Source organism: Cnephaeus nilssonii (assembly GCF_951640355.1).
Source record: "Cnephaeus nilssonii genome assembly, chromosome: X".
Classification (NCBI taxonomy): domain Eukaryota; kingdom Metazoa; phylum Chordata; class Mammalia; order Chiroptera; family Vespertilionidae; genus Cnephaeus; species Cnephaeus nilssonii.
In genome coordinates this window covers 50,885,624-50,898,672 of record NC_137071.1, presented here as the reverse complement: position 1 = coordinate 50,898,672, position 13,049 = coordinate 50,885,624, and the positions used below count along the sequence as shown (strand labels likewise).

General features: G+C 39.5%; 1 protein-coding gene across 3 annotated transcripts in view; it reads left to right on the top strand.

Moving 5' to 3' along the window:
• HDAC8 (histone deacetylase 8) overlaps positions 1-13,049 on the top strand; it is a 234,888-nt gene that overhangs the window by 47,647 nt on the left and 174,192 nt on the right. The gene's annotated exons all lie outside the window — the stretch shown is intronic.

The window sequence follows — 13,049 nt, the reverse complement described above, 5'->3', positions numbered from 1 at the left end:
AGGCCACATCAGCGTCTTCCATCTCTGGACTGCTTCTCTTCTGTCTTCATGGCTGGAGTAGTCCTGTCGATTCCTCTCTGTTACTGGAATCTACATGGTCTCGGAGTTGTTTACTGAAAATATACAAACATATTCTCGACCAAAAGTTAATAAAGGAATATTTTCTATAAATTTGACTTGGGATCCTTTTTCATTTTTTGCCCAACTGATTTTCCTCTGGCTTGTTTTGACAGCTTGTGTGTTTTTCATGGGTGTCTTGCTTTTAGCCTTACAATTAATTTTCTAGAGTATTAATTTTCTAGATGTAATTTACTTACAGGATATTTTTACTTACATGATATTCCTCTACTATCCCCTCCTTTTTTGATATAAATGTTAGGAGGCTTTTGAAAATTTTATAATGTAGTCTTGATGGCTTTTAAATTTTAATTTTTTGCACTATAATATTACTGTTTTAGGTTCATTACATGGTGCACAATTTTATCATGAGATGAAGTACCAATAAAATTTTTAGTTAACACTTTAGGAACACCTTTTTGTCCAGTACAATTAATTTTTCTAGAATATTCGCTTGTTTCAACTAGCCAATTTAAATTTGCCTGAAAACTTGACTAGAGAATTTGGGGATCAACAGAGGTGGGGCACAGACCCTCACCCCCCAACATTGCAGGGCCCCTTCTGAGGGAGGTCTCCTGTCCCCATGGCTGCTTCGTGCTTCCCATGCCCAGCTCAGATCAGGACCCAGGTGACCAACAGAGACTTGGCCGACAGCAGCTGCCCTCTCACTCCAACAAGAATTGTTTGAGTTGTCTTGTACCCATGGTGTGGGGAAGTGGGTTTATGATATCTAAATCCAGCCTACCACCAGGAATGCTCAGGACCTACTCAAGAAGGCAAATAATCCCTTCCACCAATATTTACAGGGTAAAATAAGATTGTTGTTAGAGTAATAAATTTGACAGTAAAATAGACAGTCCTGATTTTTAACAATTTGTCCCGTGTCCCGCGGCGTTTTAAAAAAGTCCCGATTTTTTGAAAGAATGCACTACAAGCTAGGGAACAGCGGGAGAACAGGAAGGGAATATACGGTTTTCGGCGGCCATGTGGCTATTTAGCCAGGATATGAGTTTTATATTATTTTTGTTAATTTTATAATGTTAAACTTTAATAATAACAAATAATTGTTGAGAACTGATTATCGAGAACTGCTTATCAAAGTTCGCATTGTTGATCAGTTGTTAGAATTCGACCACCATTGTTTGGACTTAATGAACAATGGCATTTTTTGGGATTGGCAACGACGAAAACATTTTGTAACTGTCTCTCAGATGATACACATCGTACTGCGTGCTAGTAAGCTGGTTAAACAAGTGATGTCATTATAAATCAGCTATTCAGATAATTTAGGTAATTTATTTATTTATTTCATAAATACATAAATTTTCTTGAATTTAGCAAACAGTACTCATATTATTTATATTTTATAGTGGCAGCAAAAAGTCTAGCACCGGCCTTGAAAGTGACACTTACGACTTACGTTACGGCAAATTCAGAGGAAAAATAATACAAGTTAGTATTGTTATTATTTAGAAAGAAATATAGGATTAAAATAATTTTAAAAATATAGTTACATTATAACAATCAAATTAATTTAATTTATAAACTAACAATAAAATATGTTCATGTAATTATGTACCTACTTACTGTGTTTTTAAGCAATATGTATATAATAATTTATAATATAATTTTAAATTATTTTTTTTAGATTTTTAACATAATGAGTAAGAAAAGAGGATGCAAATTCAACGATGATCTAAGAAGCGAATTTCCTTTTATTAAAAAAACCAAAAGCAATTACAATATAGACCAAATTTTTCATCAAGAATTCCCCCTCCCCCCGGGGCCAAAACAGGTTTGGCTCAGTGGATAGAGCGTCGGCCTGCGGACTCAAGGGTCCCAGGTTCAATTCCGGTCAAGGGCATGTACCTTGGTTGCGGGCACATCCCCAGTAGTGGGAGTGCAAGAGGCAGCTGATCGATGTTTCTCTCTCACAGACGTTTCTAACTCTCTTCCTCTCTGTAAAAAATCAATAAAATATATTTTTTTAAAAAAGACACCCCCCCCCCCCCCCGCCCTGGTCAATGGTGTCCCGCTTTACCAATGTTAAAATCTGGTCACCTTACCTTAACTGCTGCTATCAGTTCCCTGCTGCGCTGCAGACACGCTGCTGTGCTGTAGCTGTGTTCAGCTTCCCTCACTTCTCGTCTCCCCACTTATTCCAAGGAGCCCACCTTAGTTGTTCCAGTCTGCAGGTCTCTGAAGTATGCATCCGTGTTGAGCAGGGACTTTTTTTTTTGTTGAATTATAGGTGGTTATTTTATTGAAATGTTAGGGGGAGAGGATAGATGTGCCCTTAAGCGGCCATTCCTCTGACATCACCTTTTCTTGTTTTTTGACTTAAGCCTGTAGTGCTATGAACTTTCCTCTCAGGGCTGCTTTTGCTGTGTCCCAGAGATTTGGGGTTGTTTTGTGTTCATTTACATTTGTTTCCAGGAAGTTTTTTATTTATTTCTTGATCTTGGTAATCCATTCATTATTTTATTATTATTATTATTATTTTTAAATAAATCTTTATTGTTCAGATTATTACAATTGTTTCTCCTTTTTTTCCCCCATAACTCCCCATCACCCAGTTCCCTCCCCCACATTGTCCTTGTCCATAGGTGTATGATTTTTGTCTCTTCCCATACCCCCCACACAGACACCCCTTTCCCCCTGAGAATTATGAATCCACTCCCATTCTATGCCTCTGATTCTATTATGTTCACCAGTTTATTCTGTTCCTCAGATTTTGAATTCACTGGATTTTTAGGATCACTTGTTGATAGATATGTATTTGTTGTTCATAATTTTTATCTTTACTTTTTTCTTCTTTTTCCTCTTTTTAAAGAATACCTTTCAGCATTTCATATAATACTAGTTTGGTGGTGATGAACTCCTTTAGCTTTTTCTTATCTGTGAAGCTCTTTATCTGCCCTTCATTTCTGAATGATAACTTTGCTGGGTAGAGTAGTCTTGGTTGTAGGTTCTTGCTATTCATCACTTTGAATATTTCTTGCCACTCCCGTCTGGCCTGCATAGTTTCTGTTGAGAAATCAGCTGACAGTCGTATGGGTGCTCCATTGTAGGTAACTAACTGTTTTTCTCTTGCTGCTTGTAAGATTCTCTCTTTGTCTTTTGCCCTTGGCATTTTAATTATGATGTGTCTTGGTGTGGTCCTCTTTGGATTCCTCTTGTTTGGGGTTCTGTGCGCTTCCTGAACTTGTAAGTCTATTTCTTTCACCAGGTGGGGGAAGTTTTCTGTCATTATTTGTTCAAATAGGTTTTCAGTATCTTGCTCTCTTTCTTCTGGCACCCCAAAAAACTCGGATATTGGTACGCTTAAAGCCATCCTAGAGGCTCCTTATGCTATCCTCACATGTTTGGATTCTTCTTTCTTTCTGCCTCTCTGGTTGGGTGTTTTTTTCTTCCTCATATTCTAGATCTTTGGTTTGACTCTTCGGGTGCGGTGGTCTACTCTGTATATTCTTTATTTCAGACAGTGTATGCATAATTTCTGACTGGTCCTTTTCCATTTTTATTTATTTTTTTGGTATTCTCATTTAGGTCCTTGAAAGTCTCTTCAAGTTTCTCAGCGGTTTTTAGAAGATTCTTGAGTAACCTTATAAATATGGTTCTGAACACTGTGTCATCCATTAGTTTGCTTTCATCTAGCTCTCCTACTTGTGACATACTTCGATATCTCCACATTTTGCTGCCTCCCTGTGTTGATGGAGTGGCTTTGTGTGGTCGGTGACCTATAGGGGCCGGTAGCTCAGCTTCCCCAATCACCCTAGGTGGTTGCTCTTTGTACTCCCCTTTGTGGGCTGAGTGGAAAGTCTTGGTGTAGTTAAAAGCCCTGATTGCTGTTGGTACACTGGGAGGAATTGACCTCCGGTCCAATTGGTTGTGAGGACCTGCTGTGTCTATAACAGAAGAATTGCTGTGCTGGAGACACAGTAGGGCTTTGGTGCTCACTGAGTCTGCCTCTTGAATGTGCCCCTTATGAGAGTGGTTGAAATCTGGTGTCGTCCACACCAACAGAAAAGTCACTCTCACTCTCCGACCGATGGCCGAGAGTCCCGTAGGCATCTGGGTCCCCCGCGTGTCCCCAGAAACTGGAGTTCAGAGTGGTTGGGATTGTTGGTATCACTGGTGGGAGTTGATCTCCAAGCCAGTTGGCTGTGAGGTTCAACAGTGTCTCCGCTGGGAGAGCTTCTGTGCTCAGCTTGGATGCGGTGGAGTCTCAGGGTGATGCAGACAAGCTTTGGTTTCCCGTCTGCTCCGCCCTAAGAGGGCCGGTTTCTCCGTGCCCGAATTAATGGCTGCGCGCCTCTGATAGAAGGCAGCTTTCGAGCCTCTCCCGCTGCCTAACAGACCAGTTTCTCCCCAGCTGCCGCTGGATTTCAGTGCAGACCTGAGGTTTTGTTTTTCTCCTGAACGAGAAATCCAGTCACTGGGAGGGCTGTGCTCAGCTTGGATGGGGCGGAGTCTCAGAATGGCGCAGACAAACTTGGTTTCCGTCCATGCTGCCCTAAGAGGGCCGGTTTCTCCGTGCCCTAATCAATGGCTGCGTGCCTCTGAGAGAAGGCAGCTTTCGAGCCTCGCCCGCTGCCAAACAGACCAGTTTCTCCCGACCGCAGCTGGATTTCAGTGCAGTCGGGAGGTTTTGTTTTTCTCCCAAACGAGAAAGCTAGCCACGCAGCGTCTGCTGCCCTCCCTCTCCGCGCGCTGCGAGCAAGCCTGCCGTGTATTCAGCCACCCGCCCTTTCCACGCTCATGGATCTCCGCACCTCCACAGCTCCTGAGGCTCAGCGTCCCCCTCTCTTTTTTCCTCTAGTTGTAGGTTTTCCACTCTGCCAGCTTTCCGGTGGTTCTGGACAGTGTGTGCTCTGTTTTCCAGTTGTAGTTTCAAAATTGTTGTGGTAGGCAACAATTAGGTGTTTACCTTATGCCGCCATCTTGGTTTCTCCTCCAGTCATTATTTAATAACATGCTATTTAGCCTCCATGTGTTTGAATGTTTTTAGTGTTTTTACTGTATTTTATTTCTAATTTCATTCCATTGTTATCTGAGAAGACGTTTGATAAGATTTCAGTCTTCTTGAACTTGTAGAGATTTGTTTTGTGTCCCAACATGTGGTCTATCTTTGTGAATGACCCATGTGCACTTGAGAAGAATGTATATTCTACTGCATTGGGGTGAAATGTTCTATAAATGTCAATTAAATCCACCTGATCCAGTATGTCATTTAGAGTCTCTGTTTCCTTGTTAATTTTTTTGTCCAGAATATCTATTCAATGAAGTTAGTGGGGTGTTAAAGTACCCTACTATGACTGTATTGCTGTCCATCTCTCCCTTAAAGTCCTCACAAAGTGTTTTTATATATTTAGTTGCTCCTATATTGGGTGCATATATGTTTACCAGGGTTATATCCTCTTGTTGGATTGATCCCTTTACTATTATGTAGTGACCTTTATTGTCTCTTGTGATGGCCTTCATTTTGAAGTCTATTTTCAGATATGAGTATTGCTCCCCCAGCTTTCTTTTCATTTCCATTTGCATGGAAAGTTGTGGGTTTTTTTTCCCATCCCTTCACTCTCATCCAGTGTGAGTCTTTTGTTCTGAGATGGCTGTCTTGTAGACAGCATATTATTGGGTCATGTTTTTGTATCCATTCAGCTATCCTATGCCTTTTGATTGGAACATTTTAGCCATTTACATTTAAGGTTATTATTGATAGGTACTTACTTATTGCCATTTTAATTCTTTATCCTTATGTTTATCTCTCTTTCTATTACAGCAGTCCCTTTGGCATTTCTTGCAGTGCTGGTTTTGTGGTGATAAGTGCCTTTAGCCTTTTTTAAAATCTGAGAAGCTCTTTGTTTGACCATCTATTTTGAATGATAGGCTTTTTGGATATAGTAATCTTGGTTTCAGATCCTTGCTTTTTATTATCTTGAATACTTCATGTCATTTCCTTCTGGCCTAAAGCTTTTCTGATGAAAAATCAGATGACAGCCTCATGGGAACTCCTTTGTAGGTAACAAATTGCTTTTCTCTTGCTGCCTTTAAAATTCTCTCTTTAATTTTTGGCATTTTAATTATGATGTGTCTGGGTATGGGCCTGTTTAGATTCTTCTTGATTGGGACTCTGTGCCTCCTGAATGTGTGTGACTTTTTCCTTCATCAGGTTAGGGACGTTTTCTGCCATTATTTCTTCAAACATGTTCTCTATCTCTTGCTCACATTCCTCACCTTCTGGTACTTATATGATGTGAAAATTGTTCCATTTCATGTTGTCCCTCATCTCCCTTAAGCGGTCCTTCTGTTGTTTAATTGTGTATTGTTGTTTTTTTTCTTTTTGGTTCTCTGAGTGTTTTTTTTTTACTTAGTCTTCTAATTCACTCATATGATCTTTGGCTTCTAATCTGCTGTGTATTCTTTCCAATGTGTTCTTTATTAGCGCTATGCCATTCTTAATAGTTACTACATCTTTTCTCACGCTGTTGAGCATCCTTGCCATCATTCTGAACTCTATGTCTGATAAACTTCTTATCTCCATTTCATTTAGCTCTTCTTCAGAATTCTCCTTCTTTCTATTGGGGCTTGTTTTTCTATCTCCCCATTTTGGCTGCCTATTTGGGTTTGTGTCTATGTATTAGGAAGGTCTGCTATGACTCCCAATCTGTGGTACAGGACAGTGTAAGACCCTGTTTGTGACTGCTACTGAGTACCCTGTGGAGCTACCAGCAATCCACAGCCTGTGGCTCCCTCTGTAGGGGCTGGGTGCCTTTGGAAAAGACCAAGAGGTGTACCAAGGTCTGCTTTTCCTAGCCCCTGGCCCTGTATTATATCAGACAAAGACTCAGAGTTTCCAGAAACCCACCTCTGCCTTCAGTTTGGTTGTTATTAAATCTTGATTAGCTTCAGGCTGTCAACCACAGGGTGGGGTGAGAGGGTAGGGCAATTGTTTCTGCCTTCAGGCTGATTGTTATTTTCAGTCTCCTAATGGGCCTCAGAAACTCCACAGGGTTGGACAAGGTGTTTTCCAATATGGTGGAGCAATTGCTTCCCCCACCCTCACCCCCCAGGCAAAATCTGCCTGGATGGTAAAAGTCTGCAGGAGAAAGATGCCCTATACAGTAAGAAAAAATGACTCATCATAGGAAATGGGGGTGTCTGCCTTCCGAGCTCTTAACCCCAGAGCTCCCAAACCTGGCTTCTGCTCACACAGCCCTAGTCCACTCTGCCCTCCCTCTGCTGGAGCCCAAGGTAAGTGGCTGTATATGAAATTTTGTGTGTTGGCCCTTTAAGAGGGTGCCTGCATTTCCAGCTGTCTCTCTCTGGCAGACAGCAACCCTGCTGCTTTTCACAGCTAGATGTTCTGTGAAAAGCAGCTTTCTCAGTTCTGGTGCTCTGGGCTGGGTGGCCAAGCTGGGGGTTTAGACCCAAGAGTTCTCAGTGGGAACCCCCCACAGCTAAGATATCCCTCCAGACCTTTAGCTGCTATCTGTGGAAGCCTGGCCAACCCTTTCATGCCTCCACACTTCCTATCTCTATTTTCCATCCTCGGTTACCAGAGTTTTCTCCAGCTAGTCTTCAGTGTATTATTCCAGATGATTTTTCTTTATTTTCGTTGTAATTCCAGTTTGATCCTGGGAGCATGTCAGTGTTGCTTCCACTTACTCTGCCGCCATTTTGGAAAAGCCACAGGAGGAGAATATCTTTTTTTTCCCTATTTTATTTTATTTATTTATTTTTTACATTTTTTTTATTGAGGTATTATATGTGTACATATCTTACCATTGCCCCCCTACCCCACACCCATACATGCCCTCACCCCCCAGAGTTTTGCGTCCATTGTTTATGCTTATATGCATGCATACAAGTCCTTCGTTTGATTTCTTATCTCCCCCACCTCTCCCTAACTTTCCCCCTGTAATTTGACAGTCTGTTTGATGCTTTACTGTCTCTGTATCTATCTTTTTGTTCATCAGTTTATAATGTTCTTTATTATCCATAAATGAGTGAGATCATGTGGTATTTTTCTTTCATTGACTGGCTTATTTCACTTAGCATAATGTTCTCCAATTCCATCCAGGTTGCTGCAAATGATGAGAATTCCTTCTTTTTTATGGCAGCATAGTATTCCATTGTGTAGATGTACCACAGTTTTCTGATCCAGTCACCGGCTGACGGGCACCTAGGCTGTTTCCAAATCTTAGCTATTGAAAATTGTGCTGCTATGAACATAGGGGTGCATATATCCTTTCTGATTGGTGTTTCTAGTTTCTTCGGATATATTCCCAGGAGTGGGATTACTGGGTCAAATGGGAGTTCCATTTTCAGTTTTTTGAGGAAACTCCATACTGTTCTCCACAGTGGCTGCACCAGTCTGCATTCCCACCAGCAGTGCACGAGGGTTCCTTTTTCTCCGCATCCTCGCCAACACTTGTCGTTTGTTGATTTGTTGATGATAGCCATTCTGACAGGTGTGAGATGGTACCTCATTGTTGTTTTGATTTGCATCTCTCAGATAATAAGTGACTTTAAGCATGTTTTCATGTGTCTCTTGGCCTTCCTTCTGTCTTCTTTTGAAAAGATTCTGTTTAGGTCCGCTGCCCATTTTTTTATTGGATCATTTATCTTCCTTTTATTAAGTTGCATAAGCTGCCTGTAGATGTTGGAAATTAAACCTTTATCAGTGATAGGATTTGCAAATATGTTCTCCCATGCAGTGGGCTTTCTTGTTGTTTTGTTGATGGTTTCTTTTGCTGTGAAAAAGCTTTTTATTTTGATGTAGTCCCTTTTGTTTATTTTCTCTTTAGCTTCCATTGCCCTAGGAGCAGTATCAGTGAAGAAGTTCTTTCGACATATGTCTGAGATTTTCCTGCCTGTGGATTCCTCTAGTATTTTTATGGTTTCCCATCTTATGTTTAAGTCCTATATCCATTTTGAGTTTATTTTTGTGTATGGTGCAAGTTGGTGGTCTAGTTTCATTTTTTTGCATGTATCTGTCCAATTTTCCCAACACCATTTGTTGAAGAGACTGTCTTGACTCCATTGTATGTTCATGCCTCCTTTGTCAAATATTAATTGAGCATAGTGGTTTGGGTCAATATCTGGATTCTCTATTCTATTCCATTGGTCTATATGTCTGTTCTTGTGTCAGTACCAGGCTGTTTTGAGAACAGTGGCTTTCTAATACATCTTGAAATCTGGTATTGAGATCCCTCCTACTTTATTCTTCTTTCTCAGGATTGCTGTGGCTATTTGGGGTCTTTTTTTATTCCAGATGAATTTTTGGAGAGTTCTTTCTAGGTCTGTGCAATATGCCATTGGTATTTTAATGGGGAGTGCATTGAATCTATAGATTGCTTTGGGTAGTATGGACATTTTAATGATGTTGATTCTACCAATCCATGAACATGGTATGTTCTTCCATCTGTTTACATCTTCCTCTATCTCTTTTTTCAGTGTCCTGTAGTTTTCCACGTATAGGTCTTTTACCTCCTTAGTTAAGTTTATTCCTAGGTATCTTAATTTTTTTGGTGCGATGGTAAATGGGATTGCTTTTTTAGTCTCTCTTTCTGTAAGTTCATTATTGGTGTATAGAAATGCCATAGATTTCTTGGCGTTGATTTTGTATCCTGCTACCTTGCCTATTTCATTTATTAAGACTAATAATTTTTTGATGGAGTCTTAGGGTTTTCTATGTACAGTATCATGTCATCTGCAAATAAGGACAGTTTTACTTCTTTTCCAATTTGGATGCCTTTTATTTCTTCTTCTTGTCTGATCACTATGGCTAGTACTTCCAGCACTATGTTGAACAGGAGTGGTGAGAGTGGGCATCCTTGTCTTGTTCCTGTTCTTAGAGGAAATGGTTTTAGTTTTTGCCCATTGAGTATGATGTTGGCTGTGTGTTTGTCATATATGGCTTTTATTATGTTGAGGTATGATCCTTCTATTCCCACCTTGCTGAGAGCTTTTATCAAGGACGGGTGTTGGATTTTGTCAAATGCCTTTTCTGCATCAATTGATATGACTATATGGTTTTTATTTCTCAATTTGTTTATGTGATGTATCACGTTTGATTTGTGAATATTGTACCATCCTTGCATCCCTGGGATAAATCATACTTGGTTGGAGTGTATGATCTTTCTGATACACTGCTGGATTCGATTTGATAGAATTTCTTTTGAGGATTTTGGCATCTATATTGGTCTGTAATTCTCTTTCATTGTGTTATCTTTATCTGGTTTTGGTATTAGGGTGATGCTGTCTTCATAGAAGGAGCTTGGAAGTATTCCTTCTTCTTGAATTTTCTGAAATAGTCTGAGGTGGATAGGTTTTAGTTCTTCCTTGAATAGAGGTAACACTCTCCCCTGTGAAGTCGTCTGGCCCTGGGCTTTTGTTTACTGGGAGCTTTTTGATGACTGCTTCTATTTCTTCCATAGTTATTGGCCTATTGAGATTTTTAGACTCTTTCTGAGTAAGTTTTGGAAGGTTGTGTTTTTATATAAATGTGTCCATTTCCTCGAGATTGTCTAGTTTGTTAGAATAGAGTTGTTCGTAGTCTTTTTTAACCATCCTTTGTATTTTGGTGCGGTCTGTTGTTGTTTCACCTCTTTCATTTCTGATTTTGTTTATTTGGGTCCTCTCTCTTTGATTCTTGGTGAGCCTGGCGAGAGATTCATCAATCTTGTTTATCTTTTCAAAGAAGCAGCTCTTGGTTTCATTGATGTTTTTATTTTTTATTTTTTGTCTCTATGTCATTTATTTCTGCTGTGATCTTTATTATTTCCTTCCTTCTGCTCACTATGAGCTTTTCTTCTTGCTCCCTTTCTAATTCTTTAAGTTGTTGAGTTAGATGATTTATTACCATTTTTTCTTGTTTTTTGAGGTAGGCCTGTAGAGCTATAAACTTCCCTCTCAGGACTGCTTTCATTGTGTCCCATAGGATTTGCAATGTTGTGTTTTTATTGTCATTAGTCTCCAGGATGTTTTTAGTTTCTTCTTTGATCTCATTGATAACCCAATCATTGTTTAGTAGCATGCTATTCAGCTTCCAAATGTTTGAATTTTTTGGAATGTTTTTATTGTAGTTTATTTCTAATATTATGCCATTGTGATCTGAGAAAATTCTTGATATGATTTCAATCTTTTTGATTTTGGGGAGACTTTGCTTGTGACCCAATATGTGGTCTATTTTTGAAAATGTCCCATGTGCACTTGAGAAGAATGTATATTCTGTGGCTTTGGGGTAAAATGCTCTGAAGGTGTCAATTAAGTCCATCTGATCTAGTGTGTCATTTAAAATTGCTGTTTCTTTGCTGATTTTTGTCTAGAGGATTTATTCAGTGATCTGAGTGGTGTATTAACCCTTTGCACTCGCTTGCTTTTTTCTCGATTCCTTTATTCTAATGCTAACCGTGTCGAGTCACACTCGACATCCGAGTGCAAAAGGTTAAAGTCCCCTACTATGATTGTATTGATGTCGATCTCTCCCTTGATATCTTCCAGGAGATTTTTTATGTATTTGGGTGCTCCTGCATTGAGTGCATATATGTTTACCAGAGTTATATCTTCTTGTTGAATTGCTCCCTTTAGTATTATGTAGTGGCCTTTCTTATCTCTTATTATGACCTTTACTTTGAGGTCTATTTTATCTGATATAAGTATCGCAACCCCAGCTTTTTTCTCATTTCCATTTGCCTGAAAAATGGTTTTCCATCCCTTCACTCTCAGTCTGTGTGAATCCTTTGCTCTAAGGTGGGTCTCTTGTAGTTAGCAATTATGTGGGTCATGTTTTCTGATCCATTCAGCTACCCTATGTCTTTTGATTGGTGCATTTAATCCATTTACGTTTAATGGTATTATTGATAAGTACCTGTTTGTTGTCATATTTTTCCTTAGTGTTTGTGTTTCTTCTTGCCTTTCTCTTTCTTCTTTTTACAGCAGTCTCTTTAGCATTTCTTGCATTGCTGGTTTGGTAGTGATAAACTCTCCTAGCCCTTTTTTGTCTATGAAGCTTTTGATTCCACATTCACTTTTGAATGATAGCCTTGCTGGGTATAGTATTCTTGGATTCAGTGCCTTGTTTTGCATTACTTTGTATATTTCATTCCATTCCTTCCTGGCCTGTTGTATTTCTGTTGAAAAATCAGTTCATATTCTAATAGGAGATTCCTTGTAAGTAACTTTCTGTGTCTCTCTGGCAGCCTTTAAGACTCTTACTTTGTCGTTGGTGTTTGCCAATTTAATTATCATGTGTTTTGGTGTTAGTCTTTTGGGGTTCAACTTGTTTGGGACTCTATGTACTTCTTGGAGTTGGATAGATTTTTTTTCTTGCCAATATCAGGGAAATTTTCTGTCATTATTTCGTCAAACAGGTTTTCTATTCCTTGCTTCTCTTCCTCTCCTTCTGGTATCCCTATTAAGTGAATGTTATTTCGTTTTGTGTTGTCCCAAAGCTCCCTTAGGCTCTCCTCTTGCTTTTTAAGTCTTCTTTCCAGTTGCTGCTGTGTTTGGGTGTTTTTTCCTACCTTGTCTTCTAATTCGCTGATGCGGTCCTCAGCCTCTTCTAGTCTACTGTTTAAGCCTTCCATTGTGTTCTTTATTGCAGCTATGAAGTTCTTCATCTCCTCTTGGTTTCTTTTCATGTTGGTGACATTCTCATTCAGCTCCTTATAGTTCTCATTGAGTTGTGTGCATTTGTCATTGAGTTGTGTGTATTTGTCATCCAGCCATTTAAACATCTTTATAACCATTACTCTGAATTATATCTTTGATAAGCTGCTAACCTCAAATTTATTTAATTCCCTTTCAGGTGATTCCTCTTTCTTTCCTTTGGGTATTGCTTTTTTTGTCTTCCCATGTTTTCCTGTAATGTTTTAATTGTAGATCTAATTGCTTTGCTGCCCAGGTTCTTTTGGGGATGGTGC